Consider the following 19,333-nt stretch of genomic DNA (forward strand, 5'->3'; position numbering starts at 1 on the left):
TTGTTGCCCTATTGCTCCAAAAAGGGTAAAAACATGGGCTTAGCCTAAATTACAGGAACTCTATGATACGATAATTATGTGATATAGAGGATGTTGATATATGCAAAGCTGTCTGCAGGCAGCTTGAAAATTGAATACTGCATCCTCAATAAAACGCCGTATTTCTGAATCATTTGCACTGGATTACTTACAGGCGAGTGCTTTCAAGATCTTGCCCTCTCAACACTCAGATTGTGTGTAACTTGCCTGTTTTCATTGCTTCCCCTCCCACCCTCTTTGCGGCATAACTTAGTATTATTATTTATGACATGTTCAATGGTTTCTGCAGACTGCACAAGTGTAACTGCCGTTATAAGGTAGAACATATTGCCTCTTCGTAATACATTATTCTATGTACAAACCCTTACAAAGACAGCTTGTGAGCGTTTCACAAATTATAATAATGGAACCACCTACATGTATAGCAGTGCTGACAGTTCTGGATCATCTTATTTTCACCTGCGGTAAGTTCACACTCAGCCGGAAAACTAAATTATACAATGAACAGCTCTGCTACAGGAATATGCATGGTTTTATCTTCCACTAACGTTCTGAGAATATATAGATACGCATGCAGCTTCGTACAAACATTGAATTGCAACGGTTTTGTCAGATGCCTTTAATCCAGATGAATTTCAAGGCTCATATAATAAATGCAACAGAAGCAAGCATGTTAGCATGAAGCAGCAAAGCAATCAAGAGGGCTTTGAACAACTTGAACGACTAACAAGCTTAGTGTGAACCTTTGTAGGCAATCACTTGTTTTCCATCACACACGAATGGCTCAGCCTAAATATGTTATTGTGTTGTTTAGTCGTTTAGTCGTGTCCGACTCTTCGTGACCCCATGGACCAGAGAACGCCAGGCACCTCTGTCCTCCACTGCCTCCCGCAGTTTGGTCAAACTCATGCTGGTAACCTCGAAAACACTATCCAACCATCTCGTCCTCTGCCGTCCCCTTCTCCTTGTGCCCTCCATCTTTCCCAACATCAGGGTCTTCTCCAGGGAGTCTTCTCTTCTCATGAGGTGGCCAAAGTACTGGAGCCTCAGCTTCACAATCTGTCCTTCCAGTGAGCACTCAGGGTTGATTTCCTTCAGTATGGAGAGGTTTGATCTTCTTGCAGTCCATGGGACTCTCAAGAGTCTCCTCCAGCACCATAATTCAAAAGCATCAATTCTTCGACGATCAGCCTTCTTTATGGTCCAGCTCTCACTTCCATACATCACTACTGGGAAAACCATAGCTTTAACTATATGAACCTTTGTTGGCAAGGTGATGTCTCTACTTCTCAAGATGCTGTCTAGGCCTGTCATTGCCCTTCTCCCAAGAAGCAGGCGTCTTTTAATTTCGTGGCTGCTGACACCATCTGCAGTGATCATTGAGCCCAAGAAAGTAAAATCTCTCACTACCTCCATTTCTTCCCCTTCTATTTGCCAGGAGGTGATGGGACCAGTGGCCATGATCTTCGTTTTTTTGATGTTGAGCTTCAGACCATGTTTTGCGCTCTCTTCTTTCACCCTCATTAAAAGGTTCTTTAATTCCTCCTCACTTTCTGCCATCAAGGTTGTGTCATCTGCATATCTGAGGTTGTTGATATTTCTTCCGGCAATCTTAATTCCGGCTAGGGATTCATCCAGCCCAGCCTTTCGCATGATGAATTCTGCATATAAGTTAAATAAGCAGGGAGACAAAATACAGCCTTGTCGTACTCCTTTCCCAATTTTGAACCAATCAATTGTTCCATATCCAGTTCTAACTGTAGCTTCTTGTCCCACATAGAGATTTCTCAGGAGACAGATGAGGTGATCTGGCACTCCCATTTCTTTAAGAACTTGCCATAGTTTGCCGTGGTCGACACAGTCAAAGGCTTTTGCATAGTCAATGAAGCAGAAGTAGATGTCTTTCTGGAACTCTCTAGCTTTCTCCATAATCCAGCGCATGTTTGCAATTTGGTCTCTGGTTCCTCTGCCTCTTCTAAATCCAGCTTGCACTTCTGTGAGTTCTCGGTCCATATACTGCTTGAGCCTTCCTTATAGAATTTTAAGCATAACCTTGCTAGCGTGTGAAATGAGTGCAATTGTGCGGTAGTTGGAGCATTCTTTGGCACTGCCCTTCTTAGGGATTGGGATGTAGACTGATCTTCTCCAATCTTCTGGCCACTGCTGAGTTTTCCAAACTTGCTGGCATATTGAGTGTAGCACCTTAACAGCATCATCTTTTAAAATTTTAAATAGTTCAGCTGGAATACCATCACTTCCACTGGCCTTGTTATTTGCGGTGCTTTCTAAGGCCCATTTGACTTCATTCTCCAGGATGTCTGGCTCAAGGTCAGCAACCACACTACCTGGGGTATACGAGACATCCATTTCTTTCTGGTATAATTCCTCTGTGTATTCTTGCCACCTCTTCTTGATGTCTTCTGCTTCTGTTAGGTCCTTTCCACTTTTGTCCTTTATTATGGAAATCTTTGTACGAAATGTTCCTTTCATATCTCCAATTTTCTTGAACAGATCTCTGGTTCTTCCCATTCTATTGCTTTCCTCTATTTCTTACATTGCTTGTTTAAGAAGGTCTTCTTGTCTCTCCTTGCTATTCTTTGGAAATCTGCATTCAATTTCCTGTATCTTTCACCATCTCCGTCGCATTTTGCTTGCCTTCTCTCCCCCGCTATTTGTAAGGCCTCATTGGACAGCCACTTTGCTTTCTTGCATTTCCTTTTCATTGGGATGGTTTTCGTTGCTGCCTCCTGTATAATATTACAAGCCTCCATCCATAGTTCTTCAGGCATTCTGTCCACCAAATCTAAATCCTTAAACCTGTTCCTCACTTCCACTGTGTATTCATAAGGGATTTGACTTAGATTGTATCTTACCGGCCCAGTGGTTTTTCCTACTTTCTTCAGTTTAAGCTTGAATTTTGCTATAAGAAGCTGATGATCTGAGCCACAGTCAGCTCCAGGTCTTGTTTTTGCTGACTGTATAGAGCTTCTCCATCTTTGGCTGTGGAGAATATAATCAATCTGATTTCGATGCTGCCCATCTGGTGATGTCCATGTGTAGAGTCGTCTCTTGTGTTGTTGGAAAAGCGTGTTTGTGATGACCAGCTTGTTCTCTTGACAGAACTCTATTAGCCTTTGCCCTGCTTCGTTTTGATCTCCAAGGCCAAACTTGCCAGTTGTTCCTTTTATCTCGTGACTCCCTACTTTAGCATTCCAATCCCCTATAATGAGAAGAACATCCTTCTTTGGTGTCACTTCTATAAGGTCTTGTAAGTCTTCATAGAATTGGTCAATTTCAGTTTCTTCAGCACAAGTAGTTGGTGCATAAACTTGGATTACTGTGATGTTAAAAGGTCTGCCTTGGATTCGTATCGAGATCATTCTATCATTTTTGAGATTGCATCCCAGTACAGCTTTCGCCACTCTTTTGTTGACTATGAGGGCCACTCCATTTCTTTTACGGGTTTCTTGCCCACAGTAGTAGATATGATGGTCATCCGAACTGAATTCACCCATTCCCGTCCATTTTAGTTCACTGATGCCCAGGATGTCAATATTTATTCTTGCCATCTCATTTTTGACCACCTCCAACTTACCCAGGTTCATGGTTTTTACATTCCAGGTTCCTATGCAATATTTTTCTTTACAGCATTGGACTTTCCTTTCGCTTCCAGGCATATCCGCAACTGAGCGTCCTTTCGGCTTTGGCCCAGCCGCTTCATCAGCTCTGGATCTACTTGTCATTGGTCAAGGGAGCAAGGAGACGGGTCCTGGAGAAGGCCTATCCTCCAACATTTCTCCGATGAAAATAAGGACATCCCATTCCATAATGATAATTTTACTATTTATACCCCACACATCTTACTGAGTTGCTCCAGCACTCTGGGCAGCTTCCAACATATATAAAAACATTCAACATTATAAAAATGTGCTGTTTGTAAGGAAGACATACTGGGTGGCTAAAAGAATGGTTTACATCTAGCGAAGATTTTAAGTGGATTTTAAGAAAAAACGAAGTGGGGACAACAGGAGGAAATGGACATATGTTTGCAACGGGAGCGAGAAACCTGTGGTTTTTTTTTAATGTATTAAATTCTAATAATTTGGTTTAATTTGTAACAATTCGGAAAATCAATAAAAAATAGCAACAACAACAAAAAACACATTAATTTTTTTTAAAAAAAACCCTTCCCTATACAGGATTGCCTTCAAGCAGCTCACATTTCTCCAATGAAAATAGGGACATCCTAAGGAAAAGCAGGACATTTCAGGATCACTGGGACGGCTTCTCTAAATCAAGGACATCTCTGGAAAATAGGGACACTTGGAGGGCCTGTGGGGGGGGTTGAGTGGGTTATCAGGGAAATATTGTATTCCTGTGTTACCAGATGCCAATAGAGAGGCCTCTCCAACTTTTAAACTGCCTCTGGTGCCTCCTCCTACCAGTGAGCCTTCTCCCTCAGAGGAGGTGCCTGATGCCAAGATGGATGCCAAGCAGCCATTGACTCCCCCAGAACCGGCATGAGCAGACTTCTCAGACCCAATCCACTCATAGAGGGCCAAATAGCTTGCCGAGTCCCAGGACTCCAAGTACCTTGTTTGTTTGTTTAGAGGCCCATAACTAAAGTGAGAGAGCCGCACTTGACCCTGATTAAAATAGGTTAGAAAATAAGAGAGAGTGTGGTATGGTTCCCCTTCCATCACATACAAAGCCCAACAAGACAACAACAAGAATCCACCAACAGCATATGAATCAATATGGCTAACCTGATTTGAAAACACCCACCCCACTCACACACGAAAACAAAGTTCAACACAGCCAATCACAAACAAGCAACCACACCCTAGGCCAACCACAAATTCTCTCACCACCAAAGGAACACAAGTGAATAACAAAGAGAACCTGCACAAACGATGCTGACACAAAAACCCATGCATATATTAAGCAAAATAGAAATATTGCCTCCTGACCCCACCCCCACCCACCATGGCCCCTCCCCCTCTTCCCCCCTGTTTTCTTCCTAATGTAACCCTAATGTCTCAGCAACTGGAAATGACCTATGGAAATGTAACTTGAAAAAAGAGACATTTTGCATACCTTTGTAAAACAAGAAAACTTTAATAAAATATTTTTAAAAATAAATAAGACAGAGTGGTAAATTGCATAAATATTGCCTTGCTGGATCAGATTTAGAATGTTTTTGTCTTCCTTTCAAGATCAATGAGCAAAACGCCTCACAGAAAAAGTGTCAAAGCCACAACCATTCCATTTGTCTCCAACATTGCAATAATATTCAGTGATGAATTAACTTAATCCTTTGTCGTGGCTAATATTTATTTAGCTGCTACTTTTTATCCCAGCTTTCCTCCACAGAGTTCAGGGCAGCATTCATGCCCCATCATCGTTTTGTCCTTGCAACAACCCTGTGCGGAAGGTTAGACGGAGAACTTTGAGGCTCTCAGCCCAAGGTCAGTCAGCAAGCTTCACAGCAGAGCAAGGGGGTTAATTCTGGCCTCTCTGGTCTGCAGCAGCAGCAGCAGAACTGTTACTCTTGATAAATCTGTCATCTGAGAGTTGGTAGCAACAGTGCTACCTGACAAAAGAAACTCTGGTGAAGCACTGAACAACTTGTGACCCACAAATCTGAACTCAGTCCAGCCTGGCCATGTACAGGGCTTGCCAAACACATGTTTATAGGCAGAGCAAGTGAGGAGAACTATATCAAGCCCCTGGTGGGCCACCCTACGTCTCTGGTGACCTGTTTTCAGCTTGGTGGAACACATATAGGAGTAGATAAATTCACGGGGGGAGAAGGCTGTCAGTGGCCAGCACCTAACAGTCACGACAGCTATGTAATCTGTAAGCCTCTGAATAACAGATTCTGGAGAACACAAGTGTGGAGTGTGCTGTTGTGCTCATGTTTTCTCACAGGCATCTGGTTGGCCACCGTAGGGATATAAAACTGGATGAGATGGGTATTTGTCCTGATCCAGCTGGGTTTTCCTTGGGTACATGTAATCTTACACAAGGTCTAACTATTTGTTCATCTAGCTCAGGGGTCAGCAAACTTTTTCAGCAGGGGGCTGGTCCACTGTCCCTCAGACCTTGTGGGGGGCTGGATTATATTTTTTGGGGGGAAATGAACGAATTCCTATGCCCCACGAATAACCCTGAGATGTATTTTAAATAAAAGCACACATTCTACTCATGTAAAAACACCAGGCAGGCCCCACAAATAACCCAGAGATGCATTTTAAATAAAAGGACACATTCTACTCATGTAAAAACATGCTGATTCCCAGGCCGTCTGCAGGCTGGATTTAGAAGGCAATTGGGCTGGATCCGGCCCCCGGGCCTTAGTTTGCCTACCCATGATCTAGCTGCCAGTTAATTTCTGTACCCAATTCAAGGTAGTATGTTGGTATTTGCAGCCCTGAACTACTTAGGCCCGAATATCTGAGAGACCACCTCCTTCCCTACAGACCCTCCCAGGTGTTAAGATCAGCAGAAGATGCCCTCTTGGTAGTTCCCTGACCTTTGGCACCTGAGATGTGTGTTTTCAGGACCTAATTTATTCTTGCGAAAGAAATATGTTTTCAGTTCTGAATTTAAAGTTGTTGCAAGCTGCCCTGAGACCTACTGGTGAAGAGGAGTAATAAATCTAACTGATGCTCAGGGTCTTGGGTAGAAAAGGGACTTTCTTTCCCATCTGACCCTTTTAACTTGAGAATCAGCAAAGACTGAATCTGAGGGAGCCTTCTGAATGCCAGTCATGGGCTCTCTCTCTCACCGTGCTCTTGTCCCTCTCCTATGGAAACACATCCCCTTAGAAGAACAAAAGCGTACAATTGCTATTATTCCAGCAAAACAAAACAAGCGGCGAGCCCTATTCCGTTTGCAAAAGTAATATCACTTGGGTCACTCAGATATGAGCAGTCTTATCTAATTTGAAAGTGGCGGTGGAAATATTCACGGTAGGCATACTCCTGAGTGGAACAAAGAAAGTGTGAAGCAAAATAAACAAAATATTCATAGGGAAAAAGGAAATCGTGGGGCAGAGTTGAAATAAGTGATAAATTCAAATGGAAAGGTCTAAACATTGTTTTGCACGGCGCCTAGGCAAAAAGTCTAGGCAAATATTGCCAGCAAACGGTACCCAAGATTTCCACAATAATGAAAGGAATGTGCCTATCAGAGAGAGAAGCACCCTTCCTTCTCACCTTCTCATCCTCCCACTGGCTTCTTTCCCAGACCTCAATATGGGGAGGCCTAATTCACAGATGCTACCACCACCCACCTGGGTGGCCCCCAGGAGGAAGTTGTGGCCCATGGTACGCCATTTGTGCGCAGTGGCTCCCCATGCAGTTTCAATGCAGTTTCATCGCACCACCATAAATCAGGGCATCGTGGAAAGTGCCGTGAACACATAGGGAGCCACTTCACACAAAACAGAGCAGGCTCGTTGTGCATGTGTGTGTTTTAGGTGGCCATGCCTATGGGTGGCTGGATGTGTGAATCGGTTTAGATATGTATGGCAGCAATGGGGAAAGGCAGCAGAAATACATATGGCATCTTTGAATCATAAGAACATTTGAACAGCTTGGTTGGATTAAACAAAGCCCCATTTCATCTGGAATCCTGTTCCCATAGTGGCCAACCAAACGCTATGGGGATGACCATCACTGCAGTCTATATAGAGAAAAATTAATAGTTCAGCTATGCACTATGTGCTGCGATGAAACCATTCTTTTTGTCTGTCCTGCATGTTCTAATGTTCAGGTTCGTCGAACAGCCTCAGACTATAGAAAAACTTCTCTTTAAATACTTTCTCCATACTATGCATCCCTCTCCAACTCGTCTTCACCTTTCTTCTAATATGAAGACATAATCTTTCTCCATGGAAATGTTGCTCCAACTTCAGGATCATTTTGATCACTCTTTTCTAACTCCACCCCCCCCCCCGAGTTTCATGACCAGTGGAGTAGAGTGGGAGGAGGGCCACAGGGGTGGTAGCCCCCTGCCACAAAATTGTTGGGGCACAAAATTTCAACACCTGGTGCTGTCTCAATACAGCTGCTGGCTTGAGTCGCTGGGCTCCATTGAAAATGGCTTCTCCATGCGAACTGCGAAGTGACCTCTCCAGACAATGGTGCAACTCTTCTCTTCTTATCTCTATGATCTCCTTGGTGCTGTAGACACTGTTAGGCAGTTGAATGCTCATGCCTACACCGTCCATTTCCCTATTGGGAACATCTACCCCTTCATTGGGCTGAGATGGAAGAAAGAGATAGAACTAGGGATCATCAAGATTATGGGGTGATAGATGTAACTCTCTCACCTGGCCTGGTGGCACAGCATATAAACTATCTTAGAGTCTTCTGCCAAGCTCACAATTTGAGAGGTCTGCCAATAGCAATTTACTAAACAACTTTTAAGACCAGCATCTTGAGCATCCATATGTACTTCAAGGAACAAGTTTCTGTCATAATTCAAGGTGCTGGTTTTAACCTCTAAAACTCTACCTGCTTTGAGGCCTGAGTAACCGAAGGGCCACTTCCTCCCATTCAAACCTGCACAGATACTATCACCCTAATAGACCCTTTCCCAAGTGTCCCATATCTCCACCTGTCTTCTGCTCCTATGTCTTTCACTGACTTGCCTTGTGACCAGCTCATCTTGCAAATGGATTCCCTTCCAGTTTATCAACAGCACCAAATTGTCTGGGATTATTTTGAAGGCTCTAGCTGTGATATTTATTCACAGGCTGCTTTTTGAGGGAAGCTTCATCTTAAAGCTTAGTACTGCATGAAGCATTAGTTTTCAGGCAATTAATGGTCTTGTATTAAAATGACACAGATGGTCTGCTTAACAATCATTTGCATACTGTTACTTATTTTATGCTCCAACCAATGAAAAAAAATTATTCTATCAATGACTGCAAAATCAGTATCTGAAGCTGATCATAGGACCTTTTACAATTACCCTTTAATTTTATCTAGTTTTGGAGTAACAGTAACTCTTTTAACCTATCTCAGAGAGGTAGCCCCATTTGCCTCTTCCAGTGTCTTTAAAGTCTAACAAATTTATTGTGGCATAAGAAAAATACTTAAGCTGCAATAAGTGCTAGATTTCCAAAATATTTCCTATTGGGTTTTTATGCTGTGGCATAATAGGTTTGCTGCAATGAAATTCCTAAGCTTTGTCTATGTGACACATGACAAATTTGAAATGCTATTCTTTACAGGCAGGCAAAAAGACTCATATGCTATGTCAAAAATAGGCAACCAAGCCTTGTAAAAAATGGGGAATGGTATCGTTAGGAATAGCTGTTATTGCATGAAGCAGTAATGTCAAGCTAGCATGTATGCAATGAACTTGCCAATGGGGTTCACATTCCTAATGTTCATCACTAGACAACAGCATCAAGAGATGACTTGTATGTGTGAAGCACAAACAGAACTTTAACTCAAAATCTCCGTACTTTCCAATGGTGACATCCACATGCTCAGGCAAGAGTCACCAAGTACCAAATAATCAACTGATGTCAAATCAAATAATGCCTATGTGAGCTGACTCTGAAAAATAACTAATACGTCATTCAATAATTGGCAAACATGTACAAGAATGCAGCATTCTTGAGTATAATAAGTGGTAGCTAGCATGTCAAAACTGTCTTCTATTCCATTGAGAAGATCACATGGTATAAGATCCCTGAAGACCCTCTGAAGATCTTATTAAATAATTTGCATAGAGCAGTTGAAGAGATTAATTTGAATATGGTAAGTAATTTACTATTTACAGCTTACTATAGTTTATTATGGGGGGTAGCCTTTTTCCTTTCACATAAGGTTAATAATAATAATAATAAATTATTTATACCCCACCCATCTGGCTGGGTTTCCCCAGCCACTCAGGGCAACTCCCAACAGAATATTAAAAACACAATAAAACATCAAACATTAAAAATTTCCCTAAACAGGGCTGCCTTCAGGTGTCTTCTGAAAGTCAGATAGTTGTTTATTTCCTTGACATCTGATGGGAGGGCATTCCACAGGGCATACTGAGAAGGCCCTCTGCCTGGTTCATAGAATTTAGGACACCCTAATATATAAACACATATATTATATACAAATATGGGGCTAATTTCAAATGAAACACATGCTTATTTATGGATGAACACAGTTTGTATTGTTTTGGAATGATAACTTCTCGGATGAGATCAAATTATATACATTCCGCATACCCAGCCAAACTGTTTAGGACTTTAAAAGTAATCACCAGCATTTTGAATTATAGTAGTAGTGCACATCTTCTCTGTACCATCTGGAAAACTTTGCAAAAGTTCAAAGTGCCATTTCCTCACCCTTGAGAATGGCAGATGGCATGTAACACCAGGATATAAACTTTTGGTGTGATCATCTGCATATCGTGGTTGTAAACAATAGAAAAATTATTCCCAGAGAAAGTTGTCTGCTGTTCTTAATAGAGACAAGACGTATTTTAAGATGAGTATTGGATTTATTGTGGGATGGGTACTACTCATGCGTGCCATTTCTGGCAGCATCCACATAATGCCATTGGCATGAAAAGGTCACCCCATATTTACCCCCATTTCGGCATTCTGTGGGGAAGTGGTGGCCACCCAAAAAAAGGTGTGGTGTTGAGGTTTTACAGTGCCCCACATGAACTTGGTGCAGACCTCAGAACATGCTCTTCCATGCACATTGCATAAGCACATGGCTGATGCGCAGGGGACCCCAACAGACAAATTAGTGTGGGAAGCAGGTAGAAACATACTAGCCAGCTTTTCAAGGCAATGTTCAACAATCAAATACTGAAGTAATGCATCATTGGGTTTCAAATATAGGCTGCAAACATTTGGAGAATATTACATATGCATTTGGGCCACATCTGGAAAATATTTGATCCCAAAAATTCACCCCCCCAAAAAAAAAGATTTATGGGGAGCAAATGTGATTCAGCCTGTGACACTTTGAAAATCCCAATTATTTTTGAAAAAATAAACCTCAGGATTGAAAACTACAGAGCATAGCCCATTCCTCTCAAGATAACTGAAGAGCACAGTTTTACTTCAGTCCCCAGTATATCCCAACTCAAAGAGCTGCAACTGGCTTCCTACCCTATTCTTGCTATGTTAGTCCATATGTACCCTAATAAGAGACTGGGAAAGATTCAAAGGTATACTGCCAGTGTGAAGTGTAAGTATGAAGAATCAACAATTGAATTTAGTTTTCACCAGTCTTGTGGGGAGAGCATGATATAAGAAGTCTGAATAGTACATGTTGTTGCTCACTGTTACTCTCTTCCTTCCAGTGCCATATGCAAGCATCGCTTTGATTTGATTGTCATTTATAACTTCCATCTAATTAGTCTATCTGCCTTCTCACAATTCAGACTCACGTCACCAAGCTTTATTTTGTAGCTGCAACATTTCTTGTGTTTCAGAAGTGTGTTTTGGAAACACGCACCAGTGACGCCCTTGCATGGACCAAATTGTTCTTAGAACATTTGAGCATCTCTTCCCAGTCATTCTCAGTTCTATATTAGTAGATAACAAACAATAAATGGAAGCATCCTTGCATATGACAGTGTGAAGGATTTCAACCTTCCCAATTCCAATTCCATTTTCTCCAGTGTTCTACAAACTTCGCCTTCAGTCAGATAGATGCAGAAGGCTTGATTTGATTCATCTTTACGAAGCTTGATTCACTTCTCACATCATATAAAATGTGATACACATGAATATTGTCCTGGTTTTCATTTCCTGTCACCAATGGGGAAGAGAGAGGGGAAATCAACTGCAGAGAGGTATTGTTGGTCTTGTAGGCCATACCTCTTCCTTCAGTCATGGTCATTTAGAAACAACCCCACCCCAAATTATGCCTTGCCCCTTCGCAATTTTCTTTAAAGAAAAATAAAAGTACTTCTGTGCATGTACGGATCACCTCTCTTACTACTGAACAAACTGAAGACTTTCCCCACGCACACACAATTAAGGTGAAATACAGTAGTACCTTGGGTTAAGAACTTAATTCTTTCTGGAGGTCTGTTCTTAATCTGAAACTATTCTTAACCTGAAGCACCACTTTAGCTAATGGGGCCTCCCGCTGCTGCTACGCCGCTGCTGTGTGATTTCTGTTCTCATCCTGAAGCAAAGTTCTTAACCTGAGGTACTATTTCTGGGTTAGCGGAGTCTGTAACCTGAAGCGTGTGTAACCTGAGGTACTACTGTAATTCTTTCAGGGGCACACAATGGGAACATAAAAGCAAAAGGAGATCCCTGTTGGATCAGCCCAATGGTCCATTCAGAAGTATATTGTATCCAGCAGTGGAGGTAGAACATAGCCATCGTGGTTAGAAGCCACTGATTCCTCGTTTTTGAAACACCATCCACACAACCCTGAGAACAGCCTGAAAAATCCTCTGGAACTTTCAGACCTTCTGGCATACGATGTTTCTCCCATACCACTTGCTGGGTCAATATGATGTAGTCATTAAAGTGTTGACACCTCAATGTTTTGTAACCAGTCTACTTGTGTGATTAACCAAGCATGTGGAAAGTGCTCAAGCCACATAGTTTCCCCACCCCCCACCCCCCAGCTTAACAAACTCTTGTTTGTAGAAATCCAATCAGGCAGGAAAAAACCAGGAGATTTTTCAAGCCCCTTCAGGACTCTGCCATATATGGCTTGTGACCTACCTTTGACTTGGTGAGTGACAAAGGGCTGTTCATACACTCCCTCCCAAAAGCATGGATGGGGAAGCAAGGCTGTACCTACTGCCCCCATCTCTGATGTGGCACACCATTGACCCCACTTCCAACCTCCATGCATTCTGTGCTATGTCAAAAAGCGATGGCTATGTACATATGGCTTAGTATGCGTATAGACTCTCCAGGTCAGTGGGAACCACAGTGGATTTGGGTTCCTACTTGTGTAGTCTATACACATATACAGCCCTAGGTTGTGCAAGCCTATTGTAATTAGTCTACTTCACTATATTGGAGTGCACATATATTATAACCACAGAATCGTGTTGGGATATTTTTTATAACCATCTGAATACATGGATGTCTATGTTTATGGATGTTACTACCATCCCTGTGTTTGATTTGTGAAGATTTATTATACAGGTGGCAACCATTTTGTGCGCTTCCAATTGATGCTGACACACAGGTCCTTTTGAACCCTGAAGAGGGCAGAATGGGGTGTAATGGGAGTGAGGTGTAATGGGGTGGAGCAGGGGGAGTGAGCTTATGCGCACTCTGCCAATGCACATGGGGGCCAGGGACAAAAACCCCATGCAAAATGGTTGCCACCTATAATCACATGACAAGGCTGAGAAGCTATTCAAAACCCCTTTTTTTTTAAATGACATTTTGTTTTTGACAAGAGTCACAAAGGGTGTTTTTAGCCACGAGACTTAGCGCATTTCCAGATGACCTGTTTATTGAGCATTGATCCTGATTTCCTTACGGGGGATTAGATGGCATTGGCTATTTAGTGAGCATTTACTCTGATTTGTTTGAGGACATTGCACCAAAGCAAGGGTTATCCCACATTTCCCAGTGCATTTCATCATTCACCTTCCTGACTGCAAAAAGTCCAGAGGTTTTGTTGTGCAACACTTCCCAGTCAGCTATAATTGCGCAAGCTGCCTTTGCCAGTGCATTATTGAACCCCACCCCAAAATAGTGACAGTCTGGAAGCACCCTCAAAGTGGGTTTTGCTTCCAATGTTCTGCCGCAATGGAATGTCACAAGTGTTGGAAGGACATTAGTCAGTATGCTGTTAAACTTGACAAACCTTTGTGCAGAGACAGAATCGCTGGGTGTTTGCAAACCTCAGGAAATAATGCATGTATCGCGTTCACCGTTATTATTGAGAAACCAACAAGTACCATGAGACTTCAGCCTAGAAGACATGCTTAGCCTCATCAGTGAAACTTCCCTTGGTCCTTCCCCCATTAACACTTCATGGGCCTTTCTGTTTTTAGAGACATAAGTCAGATACAAAAAATAATTATGTGGCACCTTTACAATGAAAACTAACCAAGAATTGCAGAAATGGGGTAGATGTATTTTAGACACTTCCAGATTGTAGCTTATTATGCGGAGCAATCAAGAACCTCACCTCCCCATGGTCTCATCCAGCATGTCAAATATGTGTCATGCCGGATGCGACCATAGTAGAATGAGGCCCCTCGTAATAAATGATGATTTGGAAGTGTTTAACAACATATGGTCTCTTTTCCTTGACATATATGATTAAGAATATATATATTTAACATCAAAATATAAAATACCATCTGTCAGAAGTAACAACTTGGATATTGGTTTTACATATGCAATTAATTCACTGTACATCCTAATGTAAATATTTCTCTTGTTTCCTCTCTTTTCTTGTTCTGAATAGATATTTATATTATGATATTACGATATTCGTATAGTTCATGAGAAAACAATACGATGACTTGATATATCATTAAGAATAACAGCGAAAGTCTGTTGTCACTTTATATTCTAAAATGCCAGTACGGTATCTACAGGTTTAGCAAAGCTAAATTCAAATCAGCATCAGGGGAGATGTAGCATTTTTGCTTCCAAGGACCCCACCACTGGTGCGTTTTTTTGAGGTGTATTCTGCAACATGTCACTGATGTGGTACTTGTGTATTAGTGGTGGTTTAGACTGAACCATCCACACACCATTCCCCTTTACTACTTATTCAGTGAAGCTCTCCCAATGTAATCCCATTATTGTCATTTGGAGAGGTGCTTGTGCCATAGTTGTCAACCTTCCCTTTTTTTGCGGGAAATTCCCTTATTCCAGTGCCGTTTCCTGCTGCTTCCAGTTACTATCCCGGATTGTTAGATATCCCATAGACTGTCCCCGGGACAGGTGAGGCTGCTGATCCCTTATTTTCGAGGCTGCTGATCCCTTATTTTCGAGGCTGCTGATCCCTTATTTTCAATTCTGAAAGTTGACAGCTGTGGCTTGTGCACCACAGCACAGGAAAAGTGTGACAACACACCCACCCTCCCCAAAACATTTGTGGCATAAAAAGTAACAGAATTTCAGCAAGAGGTTACAGAGCATACACGGACTGGAAATGAAGCAGGGGCTGTCAATCCTGAAAATTCTGCAGGCATAAACGGTATTGAAAGTTGAATTATGAATCACTGCCATGGCACCATAATCAATGGCATGGGAGAGGGGCCACACAGGTGGTTGCACCCTGCGGACAAAATTGTAAGGGGTGCAAAATTTCAACACCTGGTGCTGCCTCAATACAGGTGCGTGCTTCCATCACTGGGCTGTGTTGAAAATGGTTTCTCCATGTGAACCAGGAAGTGACCTCTCCAGACAGTGGAGCAACTCTTCTTTTCTTATCTCTGTGGCTGCAATGTTCTGGGTCACATGGATGTCGTTAGGCCGTTGAATGTGCATGCATACTCTATCTGTTTCCCTCCCTCCCACCAGCTCCCTATGTGCAGCCCGGGGCACTGACAACCCATGCTACACCACTGAACACACGGAACACAAACTGTAATGAATGCCCAGTAGAAAGAGATTTTGGAGAGGCCCATGTTGGGTTTGATTACTCATAAAAGCAGCAGTAGACGTGTGCTCATGGACTGCAGCTGCCTGTGACTCCAAAAGGCTATTTCAGAGGGTAAGGTGCTTGCTGTAGTGTAGGGTTGAAGATGATAAAGATTTATTTGGCATCATGCTCTTGTTTGCTGTTTACCTGTGACTGCAAAAACTGAGGCTTTCAAGCATGTTGCAGGTCACAGCACACATGGCTTTGTAAGTCATAGTTAAATCTGATTTAGGTTATGCCAAATTTTCTAATGTTCTCCTCCCTCTCGTGGCAAGCATGCAGCAATCCTGTTTTGTAGAGATGAGTGATCACCGAATCACAGCGCATTCACTATGCCGTTCAGTTAAAGTCTGGGTGCCACAGTTAAATATATCTCCAGAATGTACACGTTATGAGATACAGCGGAGTCTGTTAATATGTGTTAAAATTTCATGCAAGTTCTGTAAAATCCTGCAGGGCAGAGACAGTGCATTTTAATGGTTATTTCTTCAGGAATGTAATACTCATTTGAGACTCAAAGGTACCTCTGCCATGTGCATACCTGCTGTTAACTCTTTGTTTATGAGAGCAAATTGACATCAGAAAATACCGAATGCCAAAACAGAGGCTGAAAAACACCCTGAATACGTATTTGATTTATCCGCACAGCTTCTTTTAGTTCTGGATTAATCTGTGCAACTTCTCTTTGTGTTGGATTCTTATACCTCTGAAAAGCCCTAGAAAACAGAAACCAAGCATCTTGGATGTGCAAAATTCTGGTCAGAACCCCGTCATATTATGAGCTTTTATCTTAATTCCTGCCACTGTTTTCACAATGTGATTATCTTTATTTTATTAACCTGTTCATGTAAAAAGAACTGAGTGATATATACTACCTTTCTAAGCATCTGTGCACTACTAAGGGTGGCTCACAACATTTTAAAATCATAGTATTGTATAAAACAAGGCACTCAATAAAAAGACCAAAAAAATACAATAGAGGAATTGCATTTTTAATTGAATTTATTGTTTTGATTGCAAAGTGTTTGTAAACTGCCCTGAATAGTGTACATAGAAACAATATGAAATACCAGAGGTCCTTAATTCATTCTTTTTTATCTGGGAGAAGCAAACCCTTTTTGCGTAACGAGTAAATCCCAAGCAGATTTGCTGTTTTCAGGTGATTTGGGGGATACTGCATACTACAGAGGATTCTTAATTCCACTTCCACTGTTCCAATTGAAGTCACAACTGTGTTATTGTTTATATGGATACTTACACTGAAATGAAATGGAGATGAGTTGAGAAGACCTAATTATCTAGGGCTTCCCCCTCACTTCCAGCTCACTTTGGCCTCTGATTAAATCTGTGAACATGTAAACAAATTAGAGATGGAAGCTAGTTAAGGTGTTGATAACTTGGGAAAATGGATCGCATAAACAAATTCTATATTTTGGGCTCAGCTCTGAAGATGGTGGTGGGGAGGAAGATGCCTACTGACTACATAAAATCCCTGAAGCGATATTGTAAAGTAAGCATCATGGAAAAATATTCAGATAGTACTGTATATTGAGTTCTCTGTAAAAATTGATTCAAGATAGAAATAAGGTAAATTTCTAAAGGCATATTGAATAATGGTTGATAAAAAGATTTTTAATATTATGTCATACTGGGTTATAAATCTAAAAAAATATATGTCAAAGGGCTGGTTATGATACAGTTGCATTAAAAGGGCAGTAGCTTTAAGAATTAAAGATGAGACAGTCAAAATGCAAACTTAAAATGTGAAATTATTTTATTTACTCAGAAATTATTTGTCATGAGGAAGAAGAAAAAATACTGTAGTGTGAAACAAGCACAAAATGAGGTGTGGAGGTAGAATAGAATTTTGCAAAGTCCAAGGACATTGGTTTTATTTTGACTGTTGGGCATCCATAGATGCTTATCAGACCCAACTCTAAGCCCTTTAAAGTCCAGTCCAGTTTATAGTACACTAATCCTGATTTTGGATAGTGCTGTCACCACCTAGAGGCTGCGGTATAGTGTGGTGACATCTCTACCACCTGCCAAAACCTGGAGGTCTGAAATCCAGGTACATGAGGTACACTAGTCATGCAAAGCATTCAAGGATTGCTGAAGTTTCACCAGTCCATCCCTTTTCCCTGCTGGCAAAAGGAAGTAAAATCAAGTACTAAGGAAAAAAAACCAGGAGTGGAGTACATGGTAATATGTTAATTTGTTTTGTGTGGTTTTTTTAAAGGATTTTTTGTCCTTCCTTCATTGAAATAGCCCCCACTACCTTACCATCCCTAAGCAAAGACGGACATTTCCAGCCTTAGAGGCACTGCTTTGTCTCTTAATTTCTCAAATGCTTTCTTTATCTGGGCACATCCACAGCATATTTAAAACACATGGCTCCCCCCCCCCCCAAAAAATCTGGAAATTGTGCAAATTCTGGAAACCCCTTACAGATGTTGATTTTCTCCCCTGATATTTATTCCTATTTTGTATTTAGTATATCTTGTGTAAACTGCTTAGAGATTGTATAGTATTAAGCAGCATATAAATTGTATGTTTTCATAAACAAACCAACACATAAATAGGGACCTCAACAGGGTCTCTGTCCTACTATGTCCTGATAAATATTATCAGCTCACATTAAAGCTTAAAGGATTAGTTTGAACCTAATCTAGACCTGGGGTTCACCTTCCACATTATCTTGGAATTTGTTTATTTCATTTTCCCTCCATTTCATTTTGCTGTGACAGTTGTTAATGTAGTTATTTGAACACTGCAACGTAAAGTATGAACTTTTGCCAGGATGAAATAATTCTATTGCCCTAGTCTTACCTGAGACTTAGTCCCATTCTACACATACGGGATTGCTCTGTAGATTTGGTTGCCTGAAGGGGGAAGGGATGCAGTGTTTTCCTAAAAGCTTGTTTTACTTCATGTTGTGAGAAATGCGTTCTTGACGGTGCAAGCAAAGAAGCAGGAAAGATGGCCTGAACATTCATGTCCAGGGAAGCACACAAACCCATTTATGTGCTTAGAACTGCTTGGGCAGTTGAATTGAATAAGAAATCTCTTGTTTGAGTCCAGATTATTGCACCTGCAAGGAACTGTTGCATCAAAATGATTACCTCGTGAAACGCTGGAATCCTGTAATAGCATTGCGTGAGTTACAAATTGTCTCTTCAATAAAGGGAAATATTGGCTCGGTTCCCAGTCAATCCAATCCATATATAATGGACACAAAGCAGGCTATTTTGTAATGAAAGGCAAGCAACTCAATCCACCTTGTTATGAGTGGCATAAACTGAGGTCACACATTCAAGATTATTTAATTCTGTTCCTCCCATCCGCCACATGCTTAATAAACTTTCTGCACATTTCGCAGTTACATAAGAAATGAAAAATGCTATAAAAGGCTTGGGGGATCAGTTCTGGAAAGAGGGAAAAGGAAGGTTCTACTTGTTGATAGGCAAAAATATTTAAATCATTAATACTATGATGGTAGGCAGTTCCATTTCATTAAGTCTGAAAAGTCCTTATGACACTAGCAAAACTTGGGTACAAACTTGCTTTTTCCGACACTAAGACTTTCTTGTTTGCATCACAGCTGCTTTTATATTTCCTAAATTAAGTTCTTGAATGATCACATTCACCAAAATGTGTTCCTTGTGAAGCAA

Source organism: Podarcis gaigeae, assembly GCF_964106915.1.
Source record: "Podarcis gaigeae genome assembly, chromosome: 1".
In the NCBI taxonomy this organism is placed as follows: Eukaryota; Metazoa; Chordata; class Lepidosauria; order Squamata; family Lacertidae; genus Podarcis; species Podarcis gaigeae.